This window comes from Corvus moneduloides, chromosome 2 (genome assembly GCF_009650955.1).
Source record: "Corvus moneduloides isolate bCorMon1 chromosome 2, bCorMon1.pri, whole genome shotgun sequence".
NCBI lineage: Eukaryota > Metazoa > Chordata > Aves > Passeriformes > Corvidae > Corvus > Corvus moneduloides.
The window spans coordinates 191,713-214,476 of NC_045477.1; the positions used below are offsets into that span (position 1 = coordinate 191,713).

A 22,764-nucleotide genomic window follows, 5' to 3' on the forward strand; every position below is an offset into this window, starting at 1 on the left:
CTCCTCTTATATAGGGCAGGCGGCCGGCGGCGCGCGCGGCCCGGCCAATCGCGGCGGGGGGAGGCGGGGGCGGCGCGGCCGAGCGGCGGCGCGCGGCGCCCCCTGGTGGCGGGAGGGGAGAGGTGAGGGAGCGGGACCGGGAGCGGGACGGATTGAGAGGGAGAGGGAGCGGGAGCGGGAGCGGGAGCTGCCGCTCGCGGCATCGCTCACAGCTTTGTCCCCGGGACCACCGGGCGCCAGCGGCTCCATGTCGGCTGTCCCGGCACGACGAGCAGCAGCGCTGTTTCCCTGCCCGCACCCCTTCCCGTCGCACCGCCGGTGCCCTCCCTGTGGCAGTTCCAGCCGCGCTGGGTCCGATGCTGAGCTCTCATCCGAAACTGGAACGCGCTTGTGAGGTTGCCCCTGAATAGCTCTGCGTTTCAATAGAGCTGCTCTGCCCTGAGGGTGTTTTGAACTGAAATCAGAATCATAGAAAGATTTTAGAGTACCTGAGATTTCAGGTAATCACGGAAGGGTTTGAGTTGGAAGGAACCTTAAAGCTCGTCCAGTCCCACCCCTGCCATGGGCAGGGACACCTCCCACTGTCCCAGGCTGCTCCAAGCCCTAATGTCCAGCCTGGCCTTGGACACTGCCAGGGATCCAGGGGCAGCCACAGCTGCTCTGGGCACCCTGTGCCAGGGCCTCACCACCTTCACAGGGAACAACTCCTTCCTGATATCCAGTCTAAACCTACTCTCTCTTAGTTTTAAGCCATTCCCCCTCTGGCCTGGCTTCAGCAGCTTCAGGTCCTCCTGCTGTTGGCCCCGGGGCTGGGGCAGCTCTGCAGGTGGGGTCTCACCTGAGAGGGGCAGAGGGGCAGAATCCCCCCTCCCCTGCTGCCCACGGGGTTTTTGATTAATCTCTGTCTATAACCGAGATATAATTGACTTAAAGCCCAGGTGGTTTTAAGTTACTTGTTTTGGACCGTGTTAAGGCCAGGGGAGGATGCAGAGGGGTTGTGGTTTTTTCACACATCAGACTCATACAAAACACTTGAGTCACGGCTCAGGTGGCATTACTGAAGCTGAGATTTGTTTGCTTGAGAACACAGAATCAGGTGAAAAAACTTGATCCACATAAATACATGGAGACTTGTTTGTCTGAGAGACACACTGGGATTTGTAGTGTAACCCTGGAAAGACGCTGGGAGGAGAGCCAGCCGGAGCTTCCTATCTAGGAGGCACCTTGGCAATGTGAGATAAACTCCTTGGAGTTTCAGTCCTGATGTGCCTGGATAGAAGAGACTCAGTAACTTGTGAGCAAACGGGTCTGTGCTTGTGGCACAACAGCAGCAGCCTGAGCCTTGCTCCATCAGGAGGAGAGATTCCAGTGCTCTCGAGGTGGCCCTTGTTTGATTTAAAGAGGTTTGTAAACTTTTTTTAAATGGTAGTATCTCATTTTACTTCCCTTATCACCCTTCTCACCCCTCAGGGGCCTCTCATGCAGGGCTTTCTCTTACTTTTAGTCTGATCTCCAAACTCGCCCTGATGTTTTTACCAGGTTTATTCTTTCCTCCCTCGAAGTAAGTTCCAAGATCCATCCTTCTTCGTGTCCCTACACGAATGTGGGACAAACAGATGGACGAGAGCCAGATCCGTCAGGTTTCTTCATAGGTGTAGTGAAATAACCCGAAGCAATTTCGGAGACTGATGGCATTAGTAATCCGTGTCAGCACACCGTTGGAGGTCCCCTGGGCTGCCCCAGTTGGGCAGAACTCAGCTGACAAAGCTGTCATGCTCAGGGACACCCCGGAGAGGTGGGGATTTCAAGGATTAACACAAGAATTCGTGTGGTTCCTGCAGAAAGAGGTCAGTAATCTTATACAAGTCACAGCCTTGAGAGTGTTCTCTGTGGTCCTTTTCTTTCACAAATATGATAGAAATACCCAAGTATCAGTTACTGCTGTGCTCATTCACATCAAGAAGCCAGGGAAACGTTTTTGTTGTGTTTTCTCCCACATACTTCTTTTCAACTCCTTTATTTTCTTAAATCTCGCCAGTAGGTGAGAAAATCCACCCGCCAGTGCAGCTGAATGGGGTGTTTGACAGCAAAAAAATCATAATTTGACCCCGTCACATCAGATGGTGACATCATTATTTTGTTATTTGGAGTATCACAGTAAAGCCTGGAGGAAAGAAGAGAAAGAGCATCTTGATTGTCTCCTCATCTGCCAGTTTAAAGGCCAGATGAAATAACTGCTGTGTGATGCAGGTTAACAGCAACCCAAACTATGTAGAGAAAACGTAATAAACTTCTCAGCAAAATGTAACAAAGTACCAAAAATTCCAAACCCTTAGGTCCTGTAAAAAGGTGGCCTAGAGCAAGGATAAGGCCCCTGAGGGAGCAATTTCTGAGGGAGGTTTTATGTGAATTAAAAAATAAGAGGGAGTTTTGAGAGTTCCGTTTCCCGTGGCAACCATACATCTGGTGCAAATCTATAGCATTTCCTGCTTGTGGTGATTCTCTGGGAAAAATACAGGGTTGAACTGAGACTGGAATGTCCGTAGCACTCTGGGTTGCTGGAGCCCGTGTCCTGAGCGAGTGGTTGTGCATCATGAACACTTCCCTTGGAGCACACGTGGGTGACGCCGCTTCCCCGCCTCCGGGGGATGCTGCCAGAGGGCATTCACTGAGTTGGTGCTTGCGCGGCATTCCCAAGGTGAAATGTGCCGTGGAAATTATCACCGCACTACAAACTGGCGGCTCCCTGGTGGAAAGCCTGCTGCTGGAGTGGGGGGAAGCGGTGCTGATAACCGAAGTGTCCATGTAATTAAAGGGGCGTCAGCGGGGAAGCCTTTGCATGGAACAGGCAACATTAAAAACAACTCGCGGCTGAGCTGAGCTGATCTGATCTTTGTGTGCCGTGAGTCCCTCACCCCGCGCGGCTCCCCGAGCTGAGCAAACCTGAAACACGAGACTCAGAGGAGAGGTTGTGTAAATGTTGATTAAGCACTTTGTACCCGGTGTGGGGTGTGGCCTGCACTTCTCCACAGCCTGCCAGGGCACTGGAGCTGCTCAAGGTCTGCCCACTGGGGGCTTTAATTATTGTTTCATTACTGCTGTTTTTGCTTGTTCATCAAGTGCTTTAAATATTCCGCAGTGTACCCCGTGGAAACAGCCTGAAACTGGGAGCACAAAGCCAGGAAAGCCAGGGTGGATGAAAATAGGGATTTTGAGGATTCCCCTGCGTTTGCAGAAACAACAATCTGCTGAGGGCTTCATGGGAGCCGCTGCTGCGGCACAGAGGGATGACTGCAATCCAACTGAAACTTAGCTGGAGTTTCAAATGGTTTTTAAGTTGTTAGAGAATGGAAATGTCACTTCTGAAACTGGCCAAAGACAGAACACTGTCCAGAAAGCTCGTCTGAAAAATGTTTCTTTTTTTTTTTTTGAATGAGAGTCTCTCAAAACGTTTATGCATTCAGGAATGTTATTTTGGCCACTGAGAGGTGCCTAAAGGAATGCAACCAAAACACTGTGTGTCTGTGTACAAATATATATATATATGTATATATATATATGGAATATATATTTTAAAATATCGACTTGGATAAAAATCAACCAAGTCCAAAGAAAGTCTGTACCTTGTCATGCTTTATATATAATGACTGGACAAGGATTCCATTCACAGTGATGAAAAAGAAAAGCTTGGTCTTAGATTTTATTGCCAGCTTTTTATTTGTAAAAGTCCTTACAGTGGTAACTAAACTAAACAAAAAGCTTTGCAAATCCCATCCCACCCGAGCGTGTGCCAGAGGTAAGATCCAGGGGGCTTCATTTGGATTTATTTCAGACACAAACTGCCCTGCACTCTCATTTTTGCCACATACGCAGTTTAGTGGTACAGCAGGTGTCAGGACACCCAGGGGCGAGGTGGCTTGGATTTAACTCAGCTGTGTTGGGTAATCCCTGAGATGCAAAATGCAAAACCACAGGGAAAATGCTAATTAATACACAATTAGAAAATAAACGCTACAACAGGGTATAAACTACCCTGTCTCTGCAGGAAAGCAGGGAGGACAAAAAATATAACAGGCAGGTGTCCAGAATAACAAAGATGTGGCTTTATTTGGAGTTTTGAACACGTGGCTTCTTCTCTGGGAGCTCTGGATGGTCAGGGAGTGGGTGAGTTCCTTTGCAAGCACCACGCTGGGTTTGTAGAGCTGTCAGTCAGACGAGGCTTTGGGGTGCTGGTTTAATACAAGCAATTAGTAAGTGGGAATGCAGCTGGAAAACGCACCAGCCATGTATTGCCATGTATTTTCATACAGTTTCCACAGCGCCGTGGAGTATTTATTCATTAATATTTATGTGACTGCCCCGCATCTGTGTGGAAGTTTTCTCCGCAGTCTCCAGCCGTGCCAAAGGGCCGAAGGGCGCTGCAGGATGCAGACTTTGCACCCGGTGTGCCCGCCGGGAGCCACCGTCCCTGCGGGTTCGTGTGGCTGGAACGCCTTCCTGAAACGCGCTCAAAGCACCTCTGTGTGCCTGCAAGGCCGGGGCTGGGCTGTGACTGCTGGAGTTGGAGGCAGGAGCAGAAGTTCATCCACACTGAGTCGTGCCGAGAGACGTCAAACCCTGCCTGTGAGCTCTGCCGGGGCCAGGCTGTGCTGCTGCTGCTGCTGCGGAACAGGCTGTGGCACTCTCCAGAGCCTGTGTCTGTGCTCAACCACGTCCAGGCCTGGCAGTCCGGGGAATCCGGGTGGGCACGTGCGCCTGGTGGGACAGTTTAAGCCTCCTGACAGTCCCTGGCTGGCAGCCACCATGTCACAGCTTGGGAACGCTTGGCAGTGCCGCTCTGTCCGCAGCTGGAGCAGGGGGAGCTTATGGCACCCAGCTGCTGGAGAGCAGCAGTGACTGCACGTGTGCTTATTCCCTAATCCCGGCCTGTCGCTATGATCCCTGCTAAGCCACGCTTTGAAGAGCAGGGATTTTGTGGCCAGGATCACTCTGCCGTGCCGTGCTTAAGGAGCAGCTCCAGGTGCAGTTATGCCGGGAGGTCTGAGAGACTGAAGGAGCTGCTCAGTGCAGGCAGGTGCGTGCAGCCCTGCTCTGGTGTGCCAGACACCCTCCCGAGCCGAATCCTCCTCACTGCAGCCTCACGGCACCTTTCCTCTTGTGCTGTCCCTGAGCCGGACCCCCACCTGGCTGCACCCTCCTGGCAGGGAGTTGTGCAGAGCCACAAGGTCCCCCCTTAGCATGTACATTTTCGGGTATCACTTCAGAGACTGAGCTCTAGAGGACAGTTTACAGAAAACAGAGGTACGAAAGGAAAATGTGCTGAACACAAGGTAGAACCAACGTGTTGTTTCTTACATTTTTTCAGGATAAGTTGGGGCTCTGATGGGGACAAAAAGCCGCAGTGCGAATGACTGCGAACAGCTCGAGGGGAAGAGTTTAATGGTTGTTGCAGGCAGCTCGGGGTTTGTTAGCGCTGGCAAGTGTCAGTGAGTGCCACTGAGTGGCGTTAGTAGTCCAGGTTTGGTGGACAGACTCTCCCACAGTGCTTCCCTTCTTTGGCAAAATACTGTCAAACTGGACGTAGCAACAACAACAAGTAAGATACCTTTATGAGTGTGGGTTCTGAGGAAGCAAAGGGAATAAATGACGTAGGCTGATCAGCTCCACCAAAATAAATGTCTTTTCCATCTAGGCTTGTAGATTGGGTACCTTGATGAATCTTGGCCTGTGTGACAGCATAAACTGTGGAAAGAACACAGGGATTGTGGAGGACAGCTCATAGTTTTATGGGAGAATCTGTCTCGCAAGGGTTGAAAACAACTAGTCTGGAAAAAGATCCAAAAGCTCTGACATGGGTAGAAATGATTGCTCTAATTCCTCTGGGGACATGGAGCAGGTGTTTATACAGCATCTTGCATAGAGTGTGATAAAAACAAGGGGCATAAGGACTGGCTTGTGGGGACAAAAACCCCATCCACGGACATGAAACCAGTCTGTCCAGGGAAGAAGGATTTTAAAGTGAATGGCACAGAAATACTTAGGCAGTTTTCAAATATTGCAATCATACAGCATCGAGCACCTCAGAGGTGTAGAATCTGAGCAGACAACTCAAGGCAGAATTCACAAAAGTTGTTTAAAGCTGCTCCATGTGCTTGTGGCACCACAGGTAGCAGGAGGACAAATGGCCCAGGTTTGCACTGCTGGTTTAATTTGTTTCTTTGGAGGCAAGGCAGTGACCCCATTGCTCACAGGCCCTGCAGAAGCAATGCTGCTGAGTGTGGCTCAGAAATAGAGACAAATCAAAGGGCAGCTCATCAACCTGCTTGCCACCCCTGCCTCCCACTCCCCGCTGCAATTCCTGCCTTCCTTCCCCACTCCACACCAACACACACGAGGGACAAGATGCTCTCTAACAGCTCTGACACTGGTTTTGCTCTCCACACTGCTATCTCCAAAGCACTGGGATGCTGGGAATGCTTCCCAGTGCTTCCCTCACTGGGCAAGGATGGCATTGAACAGACCATTCTCCAACCCACTGTTAAGTAAAAGGTCACTTCTGTATGGCTTTAATACTTTAAATGAATTATTCAGAGAAGTACACAGGCACAGTCACCTTCCCATAAGGAGCAGTAATTAATATTTGAGGAAGAAAAGCTCTGGGCTAATGATTTAGCCAGGACGGGTGGGAGTACTCTCTCCTGTGCCTTTCACAAGCAGCTGTGTGCCTCCGTGTGTCTCATGGGCATAGACTCATGGAATTGTTTAGGTTGGAAAAGTCCCTTGAGATCATTAAGCCCAACTGTTTTCCCATGGGAGAACTATTTAATGTCTTTGCTGGCGACAAGGACAGTGGGACTGGTGCACCCTCAGCACGTTTGCTGATGACTCTGAGCTCTGGTGGAGTCACACACCGGAGGGAAGGGATGGGGCATCCAGAGGGACCTGGATGGGCTGGAAAGGTGGCACTGTGAGAACCTCAAGATGTTCAATAAAGCCAGGTGCAGGTCCTGCACCTGGGTCAGGGCAATGCCAAGGTCAATCACGGGCTGGGAGAGATGAACTTCCCACTGCCAGAGGGCAGGGCTGGATGGGATATTGGGAAGGGATTCTTCCCTGTGAGGGTGGTGAGGCCCTGGCACAGGGTGCCCAGAGCAGCTGTGGCTGCCCCTGGATCCCTGGCAGTGCCCAAGGCCAGGCTGGACGGGGCTTGTAGCAGCCTGGGCTAGTGGAAGGTGTCCCTGCCCATGGCAGGGGGTGGGACTGGATGAGCTTTAAGGCTCTTCCCAACCCAAACCACTCTGGGATTCTTTGAAATTAGCACTGACATTGAAAGCAAGATTTTCATAGAATGGGCTGACAACAAACAGGATTGGAAGCCAAGGCTCTTGCCTGCCTCATGTGTGTCCTATGGGATGAGCAGCAATACCCCTGGGAAAGCTCCGGCTCTGCCATTATCCAGAGAACTCTGATTTCACAGACCACTTCACCTGCAGCAGCAGTGAACACAGATAACAGCGTTGCTCAAAAGAGAGGCTGAGGTGGGCAATAATTCATCAAATGGATTTCCCTCTTTCGCATAATCCTAGAGGCACCAGGATGTGATCCCACTATTAGCCTTGCTGCAGCCTGACAGAAATACCAGCTGAAAAACACCTGGGAAGGCAGTATTATGATTTTTGAAGCATACAGAGGCCTGGGAGAGCTTCTCCAAGGGACTGTAAGGGCTAATGGATATTTTGCACTTAGGGGAGTGGACTGTCCTCACTAAAATTCCTACTACGCAGGAATACTTATTTTCTGTGTATGGAGTTGGCAGCCAACCTGAGTCACTTACATAAAATCCAGAAACCTTCATTATTACATGGTTATTCCTGTTTTCAAAGACAAAAAGAAGGTAGCAACTTCTGGGATGCAGTGAACATCTTCTGTAAGCTACAGGGAAACCTGACAGGAAAATAAGTGTTTCAACAGTACAGAACAAGTCCCGATTAAGACCAGTTTGGATGGCCTGGTTTGAACTGGTCACAGTCTACCACTATTTTTCAAAGAACAGTTTCCTCAATTTTTTTTTTTTTTAAACCCTTTTTCCACCTTCCCACTTGAAATGTCCCCTGTGGTTCCTGTCTCTCAGGTACTGAGAGCAAGAGCATTCTTTTGTGTGGAGGAGAAATATCACAACATGCATTGCAAAGAGAAGAAAGCTGTATTTACAAAATTTAACAAGCAGAATGTCGGCAGTAGAGACAGAACTTTTCTTTTGAGCTTTCCTCCTCCATACAGATTCTTCCATGAGGAATGCTGTGCCGTGTTTCCAGTCATGGAGTTGCCGCCCTTGCAGTTAAGTTTTTCTCTGTTCACGGAGAATTGCCAAATTGTTTCTTTCTGACTGAGCTACTCCCGCATGCCCCCATCAGAAACAACTCTCTTTTGTGCAGCTCAATCATTCATAAACTCAGGATCTTCCTGGAAGGTGATTTACTCCTGCTACATTCCCTGAAAACAAGGCTGGGCTGATGTTGGGCAATTGACGTGTAGCAAGAGGAATTTTCAGCTCAGGCCTGTCTTCTGCTTCCTTTGAAAACATTTCGAAGAAAACGGAACTTTCTATGTGCACAATCACGGTGAGACAAAAATAGCAGTTCCGAAATTAGCAGTGAGTAGGTGGAGGGGGACAGCCAGCACACGGGCTTGGCACAACAGTCTGGGTATGCAAATGAAGAGATGGGACTTGACATGCAGAGTAACTGGAACTGTCAGATGACTAATGAGTCTCACCCATTATCTGCTGAGGCTCTGGAAAAGTAGCAAACTAGGTGGGATTAGTTAAAAATATGCCCATATTAGCTGGCATAAGCTGCAGGTCTGCTGGGTTGCGGATGCCTGCCCACATGTGCTGGATCGTGGGAGCCGTGTCCGGCACGTGCGGGGCTGGAGCGGGGCAGGGGGGCAGCACTGGGGGACACACGGCTCTCCTGCACTCGTCTGGTGGGCACCAGGGCACAGAAGAGCAGTGAGTGCCTGCAGGGGTTTCAGCCTTTGGCCCCTCTTCCCACTGCTGGTGTGACACCCTCCCAGGGCTGGAGCCCCTCTGCTCTGGAGCCAGGCTGGGAGAGCTGGGATTGCTCAGCCTGGAGAAGAGAAGGCTCTGGGGAGCGCTTACAGCCCCTTCCAGGGTCTAAGGGGGCTCCAGGAGAGCTGGAGAGGGAGAGGGACTGGGGACAAGGGCTGGAGGGACAGGACACAGGGAATGGCTTCCCAGTGCCAGAGGGCAGTGTTAGATGGGCTATTGGGAGGGAATTCCTGGCTGTGAGGGTGGTGAGGCCCTGGCACACCTGAAATCAAAGTCAGGAAAGGACCTGTGTTTAATCTTGCTGATTAAATGCTCTGCCTGAAGTGCTTGGTGTGGTAATGCCATTTTAAACTTGCCATTAATTAGTCAATGGCTTGATGAAGACAACTAACTAAATTTAATATTTGGACTTGATTTGCAAGCGACATGTGATTAATGATAGCTGCGATTTTGTATTTGATTTTTAAAGGCAGAACAAATACACAGTACCAGAAAAAAAAATATTCTTTATTAGATACACATTGGGTTGGTTTGAATTTCCCCACTCTGACTTTGAAAGGTGTTGGGGAGGTGATCCCAGTTTTTTGTGCTGAAAAACATTGTCAGTTCAGACACAGCTCCTGTTTATTTATTGGTGCATTATAAAATGTGCTTCTCCAGGCTGGAGTTGAGTCATGGCTTAACAAGATCCAAGTGCTTGCAGTGCCCGGGTGCTCTCTGCGGGCTGACCCATGTCCTGCTGAGGGAGGGCTGTGCATGATGCAAACAAAGGCACTCATGTTCACTGGCTACGAGTTACACAGTTCTCTCATTAATTAGTGTTCTATCATCTCTTGGTTAATGATTCTCTTGCTTCTGCTCCTTCCCATGCTCGGTGTTCCTCTTCTTTTGGGTCGGTGGGGTTTTGGAGCTGGTGGTCATGGTCTGCCCTCCCCAAATTCCCTTTACCCCAGTGGGAGCTCACTCAGCACAGTTACTTTTATTAGTTTCTTCCTTATCTTGGGGGTTCTGCCAAATGTCCTTGTGGCCCGTAAATCCTGCATTCCTTGTGTCCGCTATCAGAGGCACATCCTTCTTCCCAAGCTTTGTTCACCTCCCTTAGTTCTGACATCATGGAAACATGTCCCGTCCTAAATCTTAGCAAGTAATTTGTTTTTCTAACACCTGGATATCACCTAGAGCTTGTTGGCTGCTCTCTGTTTCTGGGATTAAATCTCCTTTTTTGCTGATTAGGCTTGAAAGTGTTGAACGATCAAACATCACAGAACATCCTGTTTAAGGGAACTTTTGCATATTCCACATTTTGGGACAGAGGCAGAGACAGGGAAAGCTCAGCACAAGTCCTAGGGGCTTTGGAGGGGTTGGGAGCCAGGCAGGAGAGGGTGCCTCAAGCAGTTCCCCACTGCATTGTCAGAAACGATAGAGCTTTATAATTTTAGTTACTGGCTTTAATTAACTTTTAAATTAATTGTTTTAATTTATCATAACCAATATGTACATTAATTATCGTGTGTTATTCTTAGATTAATCTCAGCAAAGTTGTCATAAGCTACTTTTGTGGGAACACGGCTGGGAAAAATGACTGAAACTTTGATTTTTGATAAACTAACTGTGATGTGCTCCGATGAACAAAGCCTGGGAGAGGAAGATGGATTGGTGAGGTTGGACATCTGGAACGCAGAATTTATGGACCACAAGGACATTTTGCAGAAAGCAGAAGATAAAGAAGAGACTAAAAAAGACTCAGTAGATGTGTTGGAAAGGCCCTGCTGGAGGAAATAGATACTAAAAAAGACTAAAAATATGGACTAATTAGCATGAAGTGAGAAATCAATAACCAGTAGGATAGAATACTAATTAATGAAAGAGAGCTATGTAATTTAGAAATGCCATTATTTGATGAAACGTGTATGAATAGGTGAAAAAGTTCTGTATCCGTGTCGGCGTGGAGGCTGGAGTTTTGCCAGCCACACACTCACTCCCTGGCCAACAATAAAGCAACGCCTGACTCGCTGGCGCTAAAAAAACGGTGTTAGAGGGTTTTATTCATCCCGACGATTTCGGAGGTTTTGGTAACAGCGTGGGACATTGCGGGGGCAGCGGAGAGCCATGCGGGGCCGGCGGTGTCGAGGGTCTGGAGCCGTGAGGAGCCCTGAGGGTCCGTGAGGGGCGGCAGAGGCTTCGCAGCCCCACGCGCCCGCCGCGCGCACCGCGCCGCGATTGGCCGAGCCCCGGCGCGCGCCCTGCTCCCGCGCTCCCCGCGTTGGCCGGCGCGGCGGCCCCGCCCCTCCCGCGCGCGGCCGCGCGCGCCCATTGTCACGCACGGGGCTCCCCGACTCCAAAGGCCCCGCCGCCGCCGCCGCCGCCGCCCATTGGCTGGCCCGGCCCGGATTGACGCGCGCCGCAGCCAATAAGAGGCGCCCGCCGCGGCAGGCGGAGGGATCAGTATGGCAGCGGCGCCTATCGGAGGCGGCGCGCGCTGAGCCGCGGGCGCCCGGCGGGCACCGGGAGAGGTTCCCGGGGCGGGCGGCGACCCCCGGCCAGCGACCGGCCCGCGGCCACCGGCCACCACCCAGCACCGCCCGCCCGCCCGCCCGCCTGCCCGCCACCCCTCACCGACCGCCCTCCACCGCCCCCCAGCCGCGGTGGCGGCGACCCCGGCGCCGTGCAGGTGAGTGCGCGTCCGGTCGCGTCTCCGCATCCCCGCGCACGCCGGAGCGCCCCGCGCCGGGGCATCGCGGGCACCCCCGTCTCCGCTCCGTCGCCGCCCGCTCCGCACGGCGGGCGCGGGCAGGGCGTGGGGGGCGTGCGGCGCGTCCCGAGCCGGCCCTGCCGCAGCCTCCGGGGCTGCGCTGGAAATGGCACCGTCGGCCGCCGCTGGGGCTGCGGGACCCGCAGGGACCCCCGCGGCCGGCGCCGGCCGGTGGCTGCCCCGCCGGGGGATGCCGCGGGCGAGCGGCGCGGGGCACTGGGGGCGCGCACAGGTGAGCGGTGCGGGGCAGGTGAGGTGTCCGCCCTGGCCGCAGGGTCACTGGAGGCAGGCGCAGCCCGGAGTTACGGCTCCCGTGGGATGCTCGCGGGCGGGAGATGCACGGGAAGCGCTGCCCTGGCAGGAGTTGCGGGCTCCCGAAGGATGCTCGCGGGCCGGGGATCCGCGGGAAGCGCTGGCACAAACGCGGTCCTAATGGAATTGCAGGAACGAGTGCGTATTTCTAGCGCTATCACGTTGGATTGGGAAGCGCTGGGAGAAACTGACGTGTTGTTCCTCTTGAATGGTCCTTCATTCCCACTTCTTCGGGGCATCCGGAGGACTGGGCTAGTGGAAAGCGACCGGGGCTAGGGAGTAGGTAGCACTCGGGACTTGCTAATAATTTTGAAATTCTGATTAAAAAATGTATTGGGCTAAATTAGGGGAAGCTGAGATCTATGGAGTGATTAGTCGGGTGTCTGTGATGAGAGCATCTTCCCCCTTCCTGTATTATTAAAATGCTTCTGTCGTTTTCAATGACGCTTCAGTGCTGTGATGTAAATTATTGAGCAAGGGCAGACGAGACCTCCTTCACCTGTGCTGTAAGGGCCCAATCCCGCAGAGAGCAACTTCCTGCCACCCTTCCTTGCTCGGCAGCTCCTGGAGATTGTCTGCTGCGTCTCTGCTCCTGTCCCTGCACAATCCTTGGCTGCCCTTCCCCTGGTAAACCCTGCCTTGGGCGGTCAGAGTCTTCTTGTTGGACTGCATGGAACTGCTGTCCTTGCTGCTTCCCGGGGAGCCCCATGGATGGGACAGTCCCGCGGGATTCTGAAGGTGTGAGTGACCTTGGCAAGTGTGGTTCTCTCTCAGCTTTTGCCTTCTTTGCTCTTCTACGCTGATTTGGGGACTGATAAGTGCCCAGGTGCTGGGAAGTGTCTTGGAATGGGATAATCACCCTGGGATAGTTACTGGCTGTGCTACACTTGCACCTTCATCCTGCTTGGGGGAAAACAGGATTGAGGAGTGGGTGGGGAATGAATGGGGGTGTTTCTTCCCTTCCAGGCCCTGGAATGGTGGAGGTGGAAAAGGAATGTGACATACTTGGCTCACCTCAGCTTTGGTTGCAGGCAGATGACTCCTGTTCCCACTTGGGCTGCAGGAGGGAGCACTTGCTGCCCCAGAATCATGATTCCCATGGCGGAAAAAGCCATTTCCTTCTCCAACAGCAGAGCAGCTTGAAAATGTGTGTTGTTACAGGGATTCTCCCCGAAATGGTTTATTCTGCAGTCTTTCTGTTGTTGTTGTTGTTGTTCTCGCATTAATGACCCAGTTATGCTTTCCGGGATATTAAAGGCAATCTTCCGGAGTCCTTGCACAAATGCTCATCGTCTCTAATGATAACTGACTTTGGGCTCTGGCCCTGCGTAATCTCAGGTGATGCTGCCTGGAATTTGCCTTGAGGAAGACAAGATAAACTGGTGTTTGAAATGGCCTTTTTGGTGTCTCTGGTTGCTCTTTACTGAAGCAGAATCCAATGACTCCTGCCCGATGTCCGTCCAGGGATTCACCTGGTCTTGCTTGGAAGAGGAAAGGCAGTGGTGGGCGTTTTTTTGCCCGTCAGAGGTGATTGTGCTGTGTAGCCCTTCAGTGGCCAGGAGCAGTGGAAAAACCTTGTGCTGCCTGGTTTGAGGGGATCAGTGTGTGTAATGGGGGGGAAACCATGTTTGTGAGTACCAGAGCTCTGCTTTCGAGGCGAAGTTCTCGTGCTGTAGTGAGGAGCATGGTATAAATAGCAGTGCTGGGTTTTAGCCACTGAATTCAAAGTTATGGTTTCCACAGCAACCAGCACTCAGGCCGTCGTTTGTGTATGGAATATTTCCCCCTGTTTTTAAAAGGCCCATGTGTCTGGCATCTGCTGTGGTGCTGTGTCCACTCCTCCTCCGCGAACACCCCTCACTTGTTCCTCCGGCTCTGTGTTTGAGTGTTCCCCCACTCCCGCTTTCCTTCTCCCAGTGGCTGTTCTTGCTCTCTTCCCAGCTTCCCACTGCCTTCTCCTGGGCCAGGAGTGCGTGCACCAAATCCCAGCCAGGCCACCGTGTCCCTTTGTCTTCCAAGCCCTCCTTTTGGTACTGGTGTTTGCTCCCAGCTGTGCTGGGGTGTGATAGGCACAGCCCTGCTTTGGATCCATGATGTGTCGCTCAAACACCCACCCATGTTCCCCCTCTCTCCCTTATCTGGGGGGTTCTTATTTCAGTGGTAGATCCACGGCCCCCCTGGCTCTCCAGCCGTGTCTCTTACAGCTCAAAGGAAAACAGAGCTGTGCACTGTTGTGGAGGACCATGGGATGTGCCCTTCCTATAGGAGGATCAGGATGCAATGCTTGCTTTAATAAATGTTTGTCATACAAATGTGCAGTGTTGCTAAAGTGGTTTCATTTATAGCCAGGGGGCTGATGTATCTGCATGGTTGTGTCCAAGTTACAGTTTCCAGAGCAACTGGAGCAGCTTTGTGTCTTGGAAGACTGTTAACTAAAGCATGAAACGTTACATCAAATTTTCCTTTCTTAAATTCTGTAATTTCAGCTACTGTTGCAAATGCAGCTGTGCTTATCTGGGAACGTGTTTAAAAGCCTTGAATGACCAAGCAGATCTTCTTCAGATGTGTACCTCTGCCACGAGAACAGGAATGGGAAATGTCAGCCCAAAGAAATTATGCTTGGAGTTACCGCAAAAAGCACTTTAATTAAAAAACCCCAAACAATCCGCAGAAGAAACCCCAAGCAAAGAAGATACAAAAGAATGACACGTGCCCTGCTGAGTGGGGGTAGTTTTGGACACCACAACATAAGAAAGGTCTCAAGCTGTTGGAGAGTGTCCAAAGGAGGGACATGAGGATGGTGAAGGGTCTGGAGGGGCCACACGAGGAGTGGCTGAGGGCACTTGGAATGTTCAGCTGGAGCAGAAGAGACTGAGGGGAGTCTCGTTGGGGTCTGCAATTTCCTCCGGACGGACAGCTCCGATCTCTGCTCTCTGTGACAGTGGCAGGACCCAGGGAATGGCTGGAGCTGGGCCAGGGCAGGCTCCGGCTGGAGATCAGGGAAAGGTTCTGTCCCAGAGGCTGCTGGGCACTGCCCAGGCTCCCCCAGGGAATGGGCACGGCCCCGAGGCTGCCAGAGCTCCAGGAGCGTTTGGACAGCGCTGCCAGGGCTGCCCAGGGTGGGATTGTTGGGGTGTCTGTGCAGGGCCAGGGGTGGGACTGGATGATCCCTGTGGGGCCCTTCCAGCCCACCATATTCTGTGGCTCTGTGATCTTGTCTCTGACCAGAACTAATGACAAAAGTATAGTCTGGGAAAGCAGTGTAAAAAGGCTGGTGTCAGCTGAAAACATCAAATGAAGACTGGAAATAAGAAGCAGTGGGGCTCAGGACCCCCTGGACCTGGGGGCAGTTGGGCAGACCATGGTGCCGAAGGCAGATCTGTTATTATTTTTTTCCTTTCCTTCTCTTTCCCCTCCCCTTTGGCTGCTGCTCCTTGTGAAACCGTGTTCCTCTTGCAGTGTCTCACGGACACTTATCTGAGCAGTAATTTCAAGGACCTTGGGCATAGCAAGAAGTCACTTTCCCACTGTAACTCAATTAGAGCCCGTGTTACTTTCAAAGCAGTGGGTGTCGCTTCCTAGTCGGTGTCTCCTTGTTCAGTGAGGTGTTTTGTCGGTAACAAACATAACATTCCCCTAGAAATGGACCTGCTGGGTGCTTGTATTGGTTTGAGCAATGATGCTGTAGAGTGCTTTGTAGGTTTCTTGGGGAAACTCAGCCAGGAGACTTTTTAAGTGTTGGCTTGTGTAAAAAGAAATTACAGAGAGTGTCTCAGGGGTCTTCCTCTCTATTTTTATTAGTAGCTCAGTGTTTTCCTCTTTACATATTTACCATATATATAGTGTCCCATTGATGCTGCCACCTGCAGCAGCCCTGTCAGCAGCCTATGGGCTTTGCTTAATAAAATGGAGGAATGATTCTTCTCCTACGAGATGTTTTTGAAATGAAATTTAAACTCAAGCCTTGTGATCTTTGGTGTGCTGCCCAGATTAGGGAAACAAAATGATTGAAACAGCAGCTGGCAGTGGCTGGAAGTGAGCTGAAGTACCTTGAACTTCTCCTGGAGTTGCTTTAAGGAAAGGTGGAGATTTTTATTTCTCTATGCTCAGCCTGAGCTTTGTGATACGGCATGGACTGGGAAGGGATTTTAGTTTGGAGCTTGTTCCCATGAGAGCCAGGCTGCAGTGGGCTGGAGCAGGATATGCTGTGTACCTTCCAACTGGAAAGTCTTGCTGCAGCTTGGGCAGACCCTTGGGTTTGGCAGGTGAGAGAGAGGAGGTGAAGGCTCAGATCAGAGAGGAAAGGAGAGGCTGTTTTCTGTGTGTCAGTGATGAGGAGGGCTGGGCTGGTCCAGAGCACTGGATGTGGCACTCCCTTGGGGCAGAACAGTTCCTGAAGTGCTGTGTTTTACCCCAGACACTGGATTTGGGTTTGGAAAAAACCAGTTTTAAATAAAGTTCTGGCCTTTCCAACTAGGGAAAGTACCAACTTTGGACTAGGGCTTTGTGCTTCCTGAAAACAATCATTTCACCTCACAGTCTGGAAACCTTTCTTCTGGTAGAAGCAAATCTCTGTGTTTTGAGCTTTGCAGCCCAGGCTGCACTAACAAACACTTGGGACACCTCTGGCCAGTTACCTTGTTCATGAGAGGATTCTGTGTTGCATCACAGTATTTGCCATGTCTTTGTGTCTGTTTTTCCCCTTCATATGCGCTGTGCCTAAGATAGTACCGTTTTCTTCCTCGTGGATAAATAATTTAAACACCTGGACTGATTAAGTTTGTGCATCTCAGCTCAGAACAGTCGTGACTTTTTTTTTTTTTTTCCCCCCCTATTCCAAGACTGCCTTTCCTGAAGAAGATTCAAAGCAACTGAAAATAGCTTTATCACAGAAACATCAAGCACAACTTGAGGACTGTTGCACTTGTGGCAGGGATTCTGACAGTGTGCACTTGCCCTCCCCATTAGCAGCATCTCATTGAATGCTCAAGGGTTTATTGACAACTCGTTTGCTTTGCCTAATTGTGCGCCTTGCTGCAGGGCAGGACTGCCTTCCTTTGGCGCTGCTGGGGTGAGGGGTTGAGCAGCCAGGAGCCAAGTCCCTGGTACCCCAATCCTGCTGCTGTGGGCTTGTCCCAAACCAAGCACCTAAAGAAAGAAATCTTTTTCCCTGATGTGTGATCCGTCTCATCCTGCCTCAGTCAGTGCTCAGACTGGCCGACAAAAGCACTCTCAGATGACTGGAGTTTTCCTCTGCCTTTGTTGTCAAAAAGTGCTCTTAGGAACTACCTCTGTAGAGCAGCTGAATGTCTCTGGGCTCCAGTTAAACCACAGCTGGAAAACATCTCTCATCTCTCACTCAGAACATCTTCTATCTAGAGATGTGAAACCTCGTGCCAGAAAGCTGTGGCGGAATTCTTTGCCCACGATTTTTCCTGCTGCACCAGCACGACTCTGCAAGAACATGGATATCCTGACTGCCTGTGTCTTGTCTGTCTGATTTGCAGGAGGAAGTGCGCAGAAAGCCAGCGGTGTTAGGACAGTTTTGCTTGGCTTTTGGGGGTTTTGATTCCCCACCTCCACTTTTTAAATATTTTTATTTAGTTTTTGTGTTTTACAGTAACCTGGTGGATTTGTCAAGGCTTCAGCCCTCTCTGTGGCTTTCCAGCCTCCCTTAGAAGCAGTGCTCAGCCAGACACCCAGGTCTCAGCAAGCCAGGGCAATTCCTGCTTGGACCCAGTTCCTGCTTGTCTGTGGGATGCATCTGTTGCTGTAGCAGCAGGCAGGTTTTTGTTGTTTCAAATTATCCCCTACCCCAGCCCATCACACTTTGCCTCTTCTAAGGCAAATCTTTGCCTGCCTTTGCCCCTTGGCATGGCTTGGGGAGGAATGGCCTCTCCAGCCCTCTCGCTCTATCCCTCTGCTCTTCTCTCTGCTGGGATTTTCCCTGGAAATTGCTGCCCTCAGTCACCAGCGAGGTCTTGGACAAAAAGCCTCTTCCTCCGTGTTCCAGCACGGCTCTGTTTGGCTGCACCAGCCCCTCAGCTCAGTTTGCTTATGGAAAGCATGTCTGAAACCTTGAGAGTCCTGCTTCCTGACCACCCAGCGAGTTCCTGGGGAGTTTCTGTGCTGTTTGGAACTTCGATGAAAGCCTAAATTCATGCCCTACCTGCATTTCTGCATTCCTACCTGCAGGACTTGCAGGAGGCCTCCATGTGTAGCTTGTTCCGTCTCCACGAACCTCCCCTGATGTCTGGGCAGGTGTGATGCAGCAGCTGCAGAGTCCCTTTTAAATCTGCAGAAGCAGAGGAAGGAAAAAAAAACCCACAGAGAGAGCTGACTGCAGTTAACTTTTCCACTTAATCTCATGTTCTGGTCCCATCAGGCTTTCAGGAGGCGGCAGTGGGTTTTGGTCCAGAGGATTTAGTGTCTGTGATCCGGGAGATGGCGAGCTGTGAGTGATGGCCGTGAACTGAAACACAAGTTCCACCTCGACGTGAGGAAGAGCTTTGTTCCATGAGGGGGGCAGAGCCCTGGAACAGCTGCCCAGGGAGGGTGTGGAGTCTCCCTTTCCGGGGACATCCCAAACCTGCCTGGAGGGTTCTGTGTCACCTGCTCCAGATGACCCTGACTTGGCAGGGAGGTTGGGCTGGGTGATCTCCAGAGATCCCAACCATCCCTGTGAACATAAATCCTGGCTTGTTTCCAGTAAAACACATCTCCTGGACAAGTCACACTGGCACCTTGGCAGATCTTCGAGTGAAGTCAGTGGCTTTGGGATTTCTCCCATGACTCATAAAACTTTGTTTGTTCTGTGACTTCTAACAACGGGGTGGCCTCGTGCTGCCCCTTTGCTCAGGGGTGGTTGTGAGAAAGGACACTGGAGCTGACAGAAGCACCTGCCAGCATAAGGAAATGCATAGCTAAGTGAATATGAAAACACCAGACAAGTGAGTTGCTTTTGTACAAATCCCCTTTTGGCTTTGCTTTTTTATTGAGGCTTGCTGAAGTGCGAAGATCCCTCTGTGAGAATAAGGTGAGCAATTAGCATTAATTGAGTTGGGTTTTCATACGGGTTGGGATGAGCTTGCTGGGGCTCAGTGTGGCAATGTGTGCAATTCCAGGAGAAATTGATTGCGTTTTGTCTCTTCCGTGTGTCGCTTTCCCTTAAGCTGCTAATGAAATTCCATCACTAATGAACAGGATGTTCCATTAAATGTGCATTCAACTCCTCATCGTTAACAAGTGTCTTTTTAGGATCCTTTTTCCTTGATAGCCCCCTCCTTTGCTGGTTACACAGTATTGGATTTTACTCTTGGTTTTTTAAATCTGTGAGTGGAGATAGCAAGAGCTGTGTGTCCATTCCTGTATTCTTCTTTGGAGAGTTATTTTGCATGGCCTGGCTGGGCTTTTTGTGTGTTTTGCCTTTGGTAGCAATTACTGCTGCTTGCATTTGTGGCTTCCAGTGCAGAACAAAGCTGGTTTGTGTGCCTGGCCAGTAGCAATTGTTGGCAGTTGATAATGTTGGAGACCTCTCATTGTGGCTGGGATCTGAATTGTACCAACTTCTGCTGAACCCAAATTACCGGGGTTTAATTTTAGCTTCAGGGCTCCCATGCTGGAATATTTTCTTTCCTCTGCTAATAAAGCAAAGAAAAAGTCGGTGAGACAGGGAACTGAAGTGTCGCAAAAAGTGCCAGAATTTCTATTCTTACCTTTGTCTGCTCTCAGACCGTGTTGGTAACACGGAGTTACTGTGTCCCACGGGGTGGTTAAACTCATTCCCTGCCCGTTTAAATCTGTGTGTGTTAGGTGGAGTATACTGAGGGAGTTGCTGGGGGTTCTGCATATCCAGTTACGGGAGCAGCTTGTAGACCATGAACCATTTAAACCACAGCCCAAGGAGGTGGACAGGAGGGTGGGACCCCCAGTGTGGGGAGCTTCTGGGTCTTGGCTGAGAATCTGCTTTTCTTGGAGCTTTGAATGAAGTAACTGGTGTTACCTGGGCGTTTTCCAACTTCTTTCTCGGTGAAATTTTCATGAGTAGGAAGGTTTGAAAAGGAATGTGTCATTTAGGGAGGTTCAGGTTGGGCATCAGCAGGAATTCCTTTACAGAAGGGGTGATTAGACATTGGAATGGACTGTCCAGGAAGGTAGGAAGGCCTGGATGTGGCACTCAGTGCTCTGGGCTGGTGACAAGGTGGGGATCAGACACAGGTTGGACTCCATGGTCTGGGAGGGCTTTTCCAACCCAGATGATTCTGTGGTTTACCAATGTCTGAGAATGGTGTTTGGCCAGAGGTGATTAGGAGATTAAGTAATGGATAAATTGTAATTATTGCACTGGAACCCTCCTGATGTGCCTGTGTCCTCTCTGAAAGGGTTGTGTGAGAGAGGCTAAGTGCCTTGTTTTACTTCGGGCAATTATTTGTTGGCAATGCACAGTTCTTGTCCTTTTTTCCCACGTTAAAGCTGTTTAGCTTTCAGCTTGGAATTGGTGTGAAATTCTTACTTCTCTTCTACACGTGGAAACTGTTGGCAGCATGTGATTTCGGGGGAATGCTCTGATTTGCATCTCACAGGAAGGCTTCAGAAGGTTGGGAGAATGAAAGGACAGTTTTCCTTTGGCCACTTGTAGGTGTTTGGAGGTACCTGCTGGGGCAGGACTTGGGGTGAACTCAACCTGGATGAATAAGGCAGCTCTTTGTGCAGCCTCCTCTTGCCATGAAGGCATTCTCACATCACACTGATTTTTCTTCCACTATGAAATACATCTGTATTTCTGTACTCATAATATGAAGGTACTAAATAGAGCCAGACCATTCTGTCCTAGGCATGAGGATAGACCAGGGCAGGTGCTGCTGACACTTCTCCAAAACGCTCCCCCAGCTTCCAGTAATGTGCATTGGGGGGGATTTTGCAGCCTATTTGTATCTAGCAGATTTCTTTTTTCCCCAGAGGAAGCCTTTCACTTGGTTTCTGACAGTCTGCACCAAGTTTTGTGAGGGCTGCATGCGTTTCTCTGCAGGTAATATGAACCTGCACATTGGCAGTGCCATCATTGTATCTGTCAGGGGTGTGTTGTGTGAGGCTTGTGATGGCTCAAGGAAAGGCTGGGAAGGTGCAGTTCAGCTGATGGCCAAGTCCACGGTGTGGCTTTAGTTTGGTTTGATTTATTTCTTTGATGTGTGTGTGTGCCTGAGGTGAAGGGTGAATGGATGGCAGCGCTGAGGGCTCTGGCCCGGCCGCGCTGCCGCTCACGGCCCTCTGGGGCACTTGGGGCTCCCGGGCTGCCTTACCCACTGCAGCCTGCCCGGGCCGCCTCTGGGGAACACGGGCTGCCTCTGAGGCTGTGGACACAGGGAAGGGTTTGGGTGGCAAGGGACCTTAAGGATCACCCAGTGCCACCTTTCCAGCCCATCCAGATCCCTCTGGATGCCCCACCTCTTCCCTCCGGTGTGTGGCTCCACCACAGAGCTCAGAGTCATCAGCAAACGTGCTGAGGGTGCACCAGTCCCACCGTCCTTGTCGCCAGCAAAGACACCAAATAGTTTTCCCATAGAGAGGGAAAGAAGTTCCCCCAAAGCTCTCAGAAGCAGAGCTGGGCTCTATTTTTAAGACAGCAGACCTTGTAAAACAAAACCCGTGAATATGGGCACCCTTGAATCAAATCAGGGTGAAAAATGTACCTGTGCAGTGCTTGGTTGCAGTTGTGAAGTCAAATGCTTGACTTAACTGACGGATCCCACACGCCATCCCTTTTCCTTGCCTTTTCTCCACACTGAGGTCGGAATCTTCACTGGTGTCCTCCCCCTCTGGCCTTGTCCAGGGGTGAAAGCAGCAGAGGGACATCGAGGAGACAGCTGGAGGGGGGAGTGGGAGGAGTGCTTGTAGGTTCAGCCAACAGAGAATAGGTCTGCTCTGTATTTTTTAACTAAGAGTGCCAAAACCACTCCCCCCTCCTTTCTCTTCCTGGAAAAAGAGGAAAAACATCCCTCAGAAGGGACCTCCCCCCCCCTCGATGTGATAGATAAGCTGTCTGCATTTTTGTGGCAGGGAGTCATCTCCTTGCCTTAGCCCCTGCTCCAGGTGGGCTTTATCTGCCCTCCATGCTCTCTGGTTTCACTGACTGGTTCACAGAACTAAACTGGTGGCCCAGTCCCAGGGAGCTCCTGGGGCAGATGGATGTGGCTGCTGGGGGGCTTCTCCCGTGTCCCCCGGTTCTGTGCAGGTCTGGGTAGGGCAGGTGTGTCAGGACTGCTGCTGGAAGGAAAGCAGGCGCCCTTCCTCCTGCTGGACACCTGGAACTCCGGCCAGGTGAGTTTGCACGCTTCCTTGGCACACTTGCTCCCTCCTTGCTGAGCTTCAGGGGCCGTTTCTGGCCCTGGCCCCTCCAGTTTGGTTTCTTGATCTGGCCCTCTGTTCCTGCAGAGCTCACTCATGAAAGCAGGGCTTGCTGGGGTAACAGGTACCCTCTCGCTGCCTTGGATTGTTCCGTTCCAGTGCAGCCTGTAAGTTGGTTTGGTTTTTTTGTCAGTGCTTTCCCCATTGCCTCCTTTTGCCCTGCACTGGGAGCAGGAGAGGCAGCAGCCAAGGGGATTGAACCCTGTGCTTGAAACCAAACTCTCGA

General features: G+C 51.1%; 1 protein-coding gene across 1 annotated transcript in view; it reads left to right on the forward strand.

The window, feature by feature from the left end:
* The first annotated feature begins 11,686 nt into the window (after positions 1 to 11,686).
* Positions 11,687 to 22,764, forward strand: part of TIAM1 (TIAM Rac1 associated GEF 1) — a 158,341-nt gene continuing 147,263 nt past the window's right edge. Inside the window, exon 1 of the mRNA XM_032094421.1 lies at positions 11,687 to 11,741. The gene's annotated coding sequence lies outside the window, so the exon portion shown is untranslated. The remainder of the gene's footprint in view (positions 11,742 to 22,764) is intronic.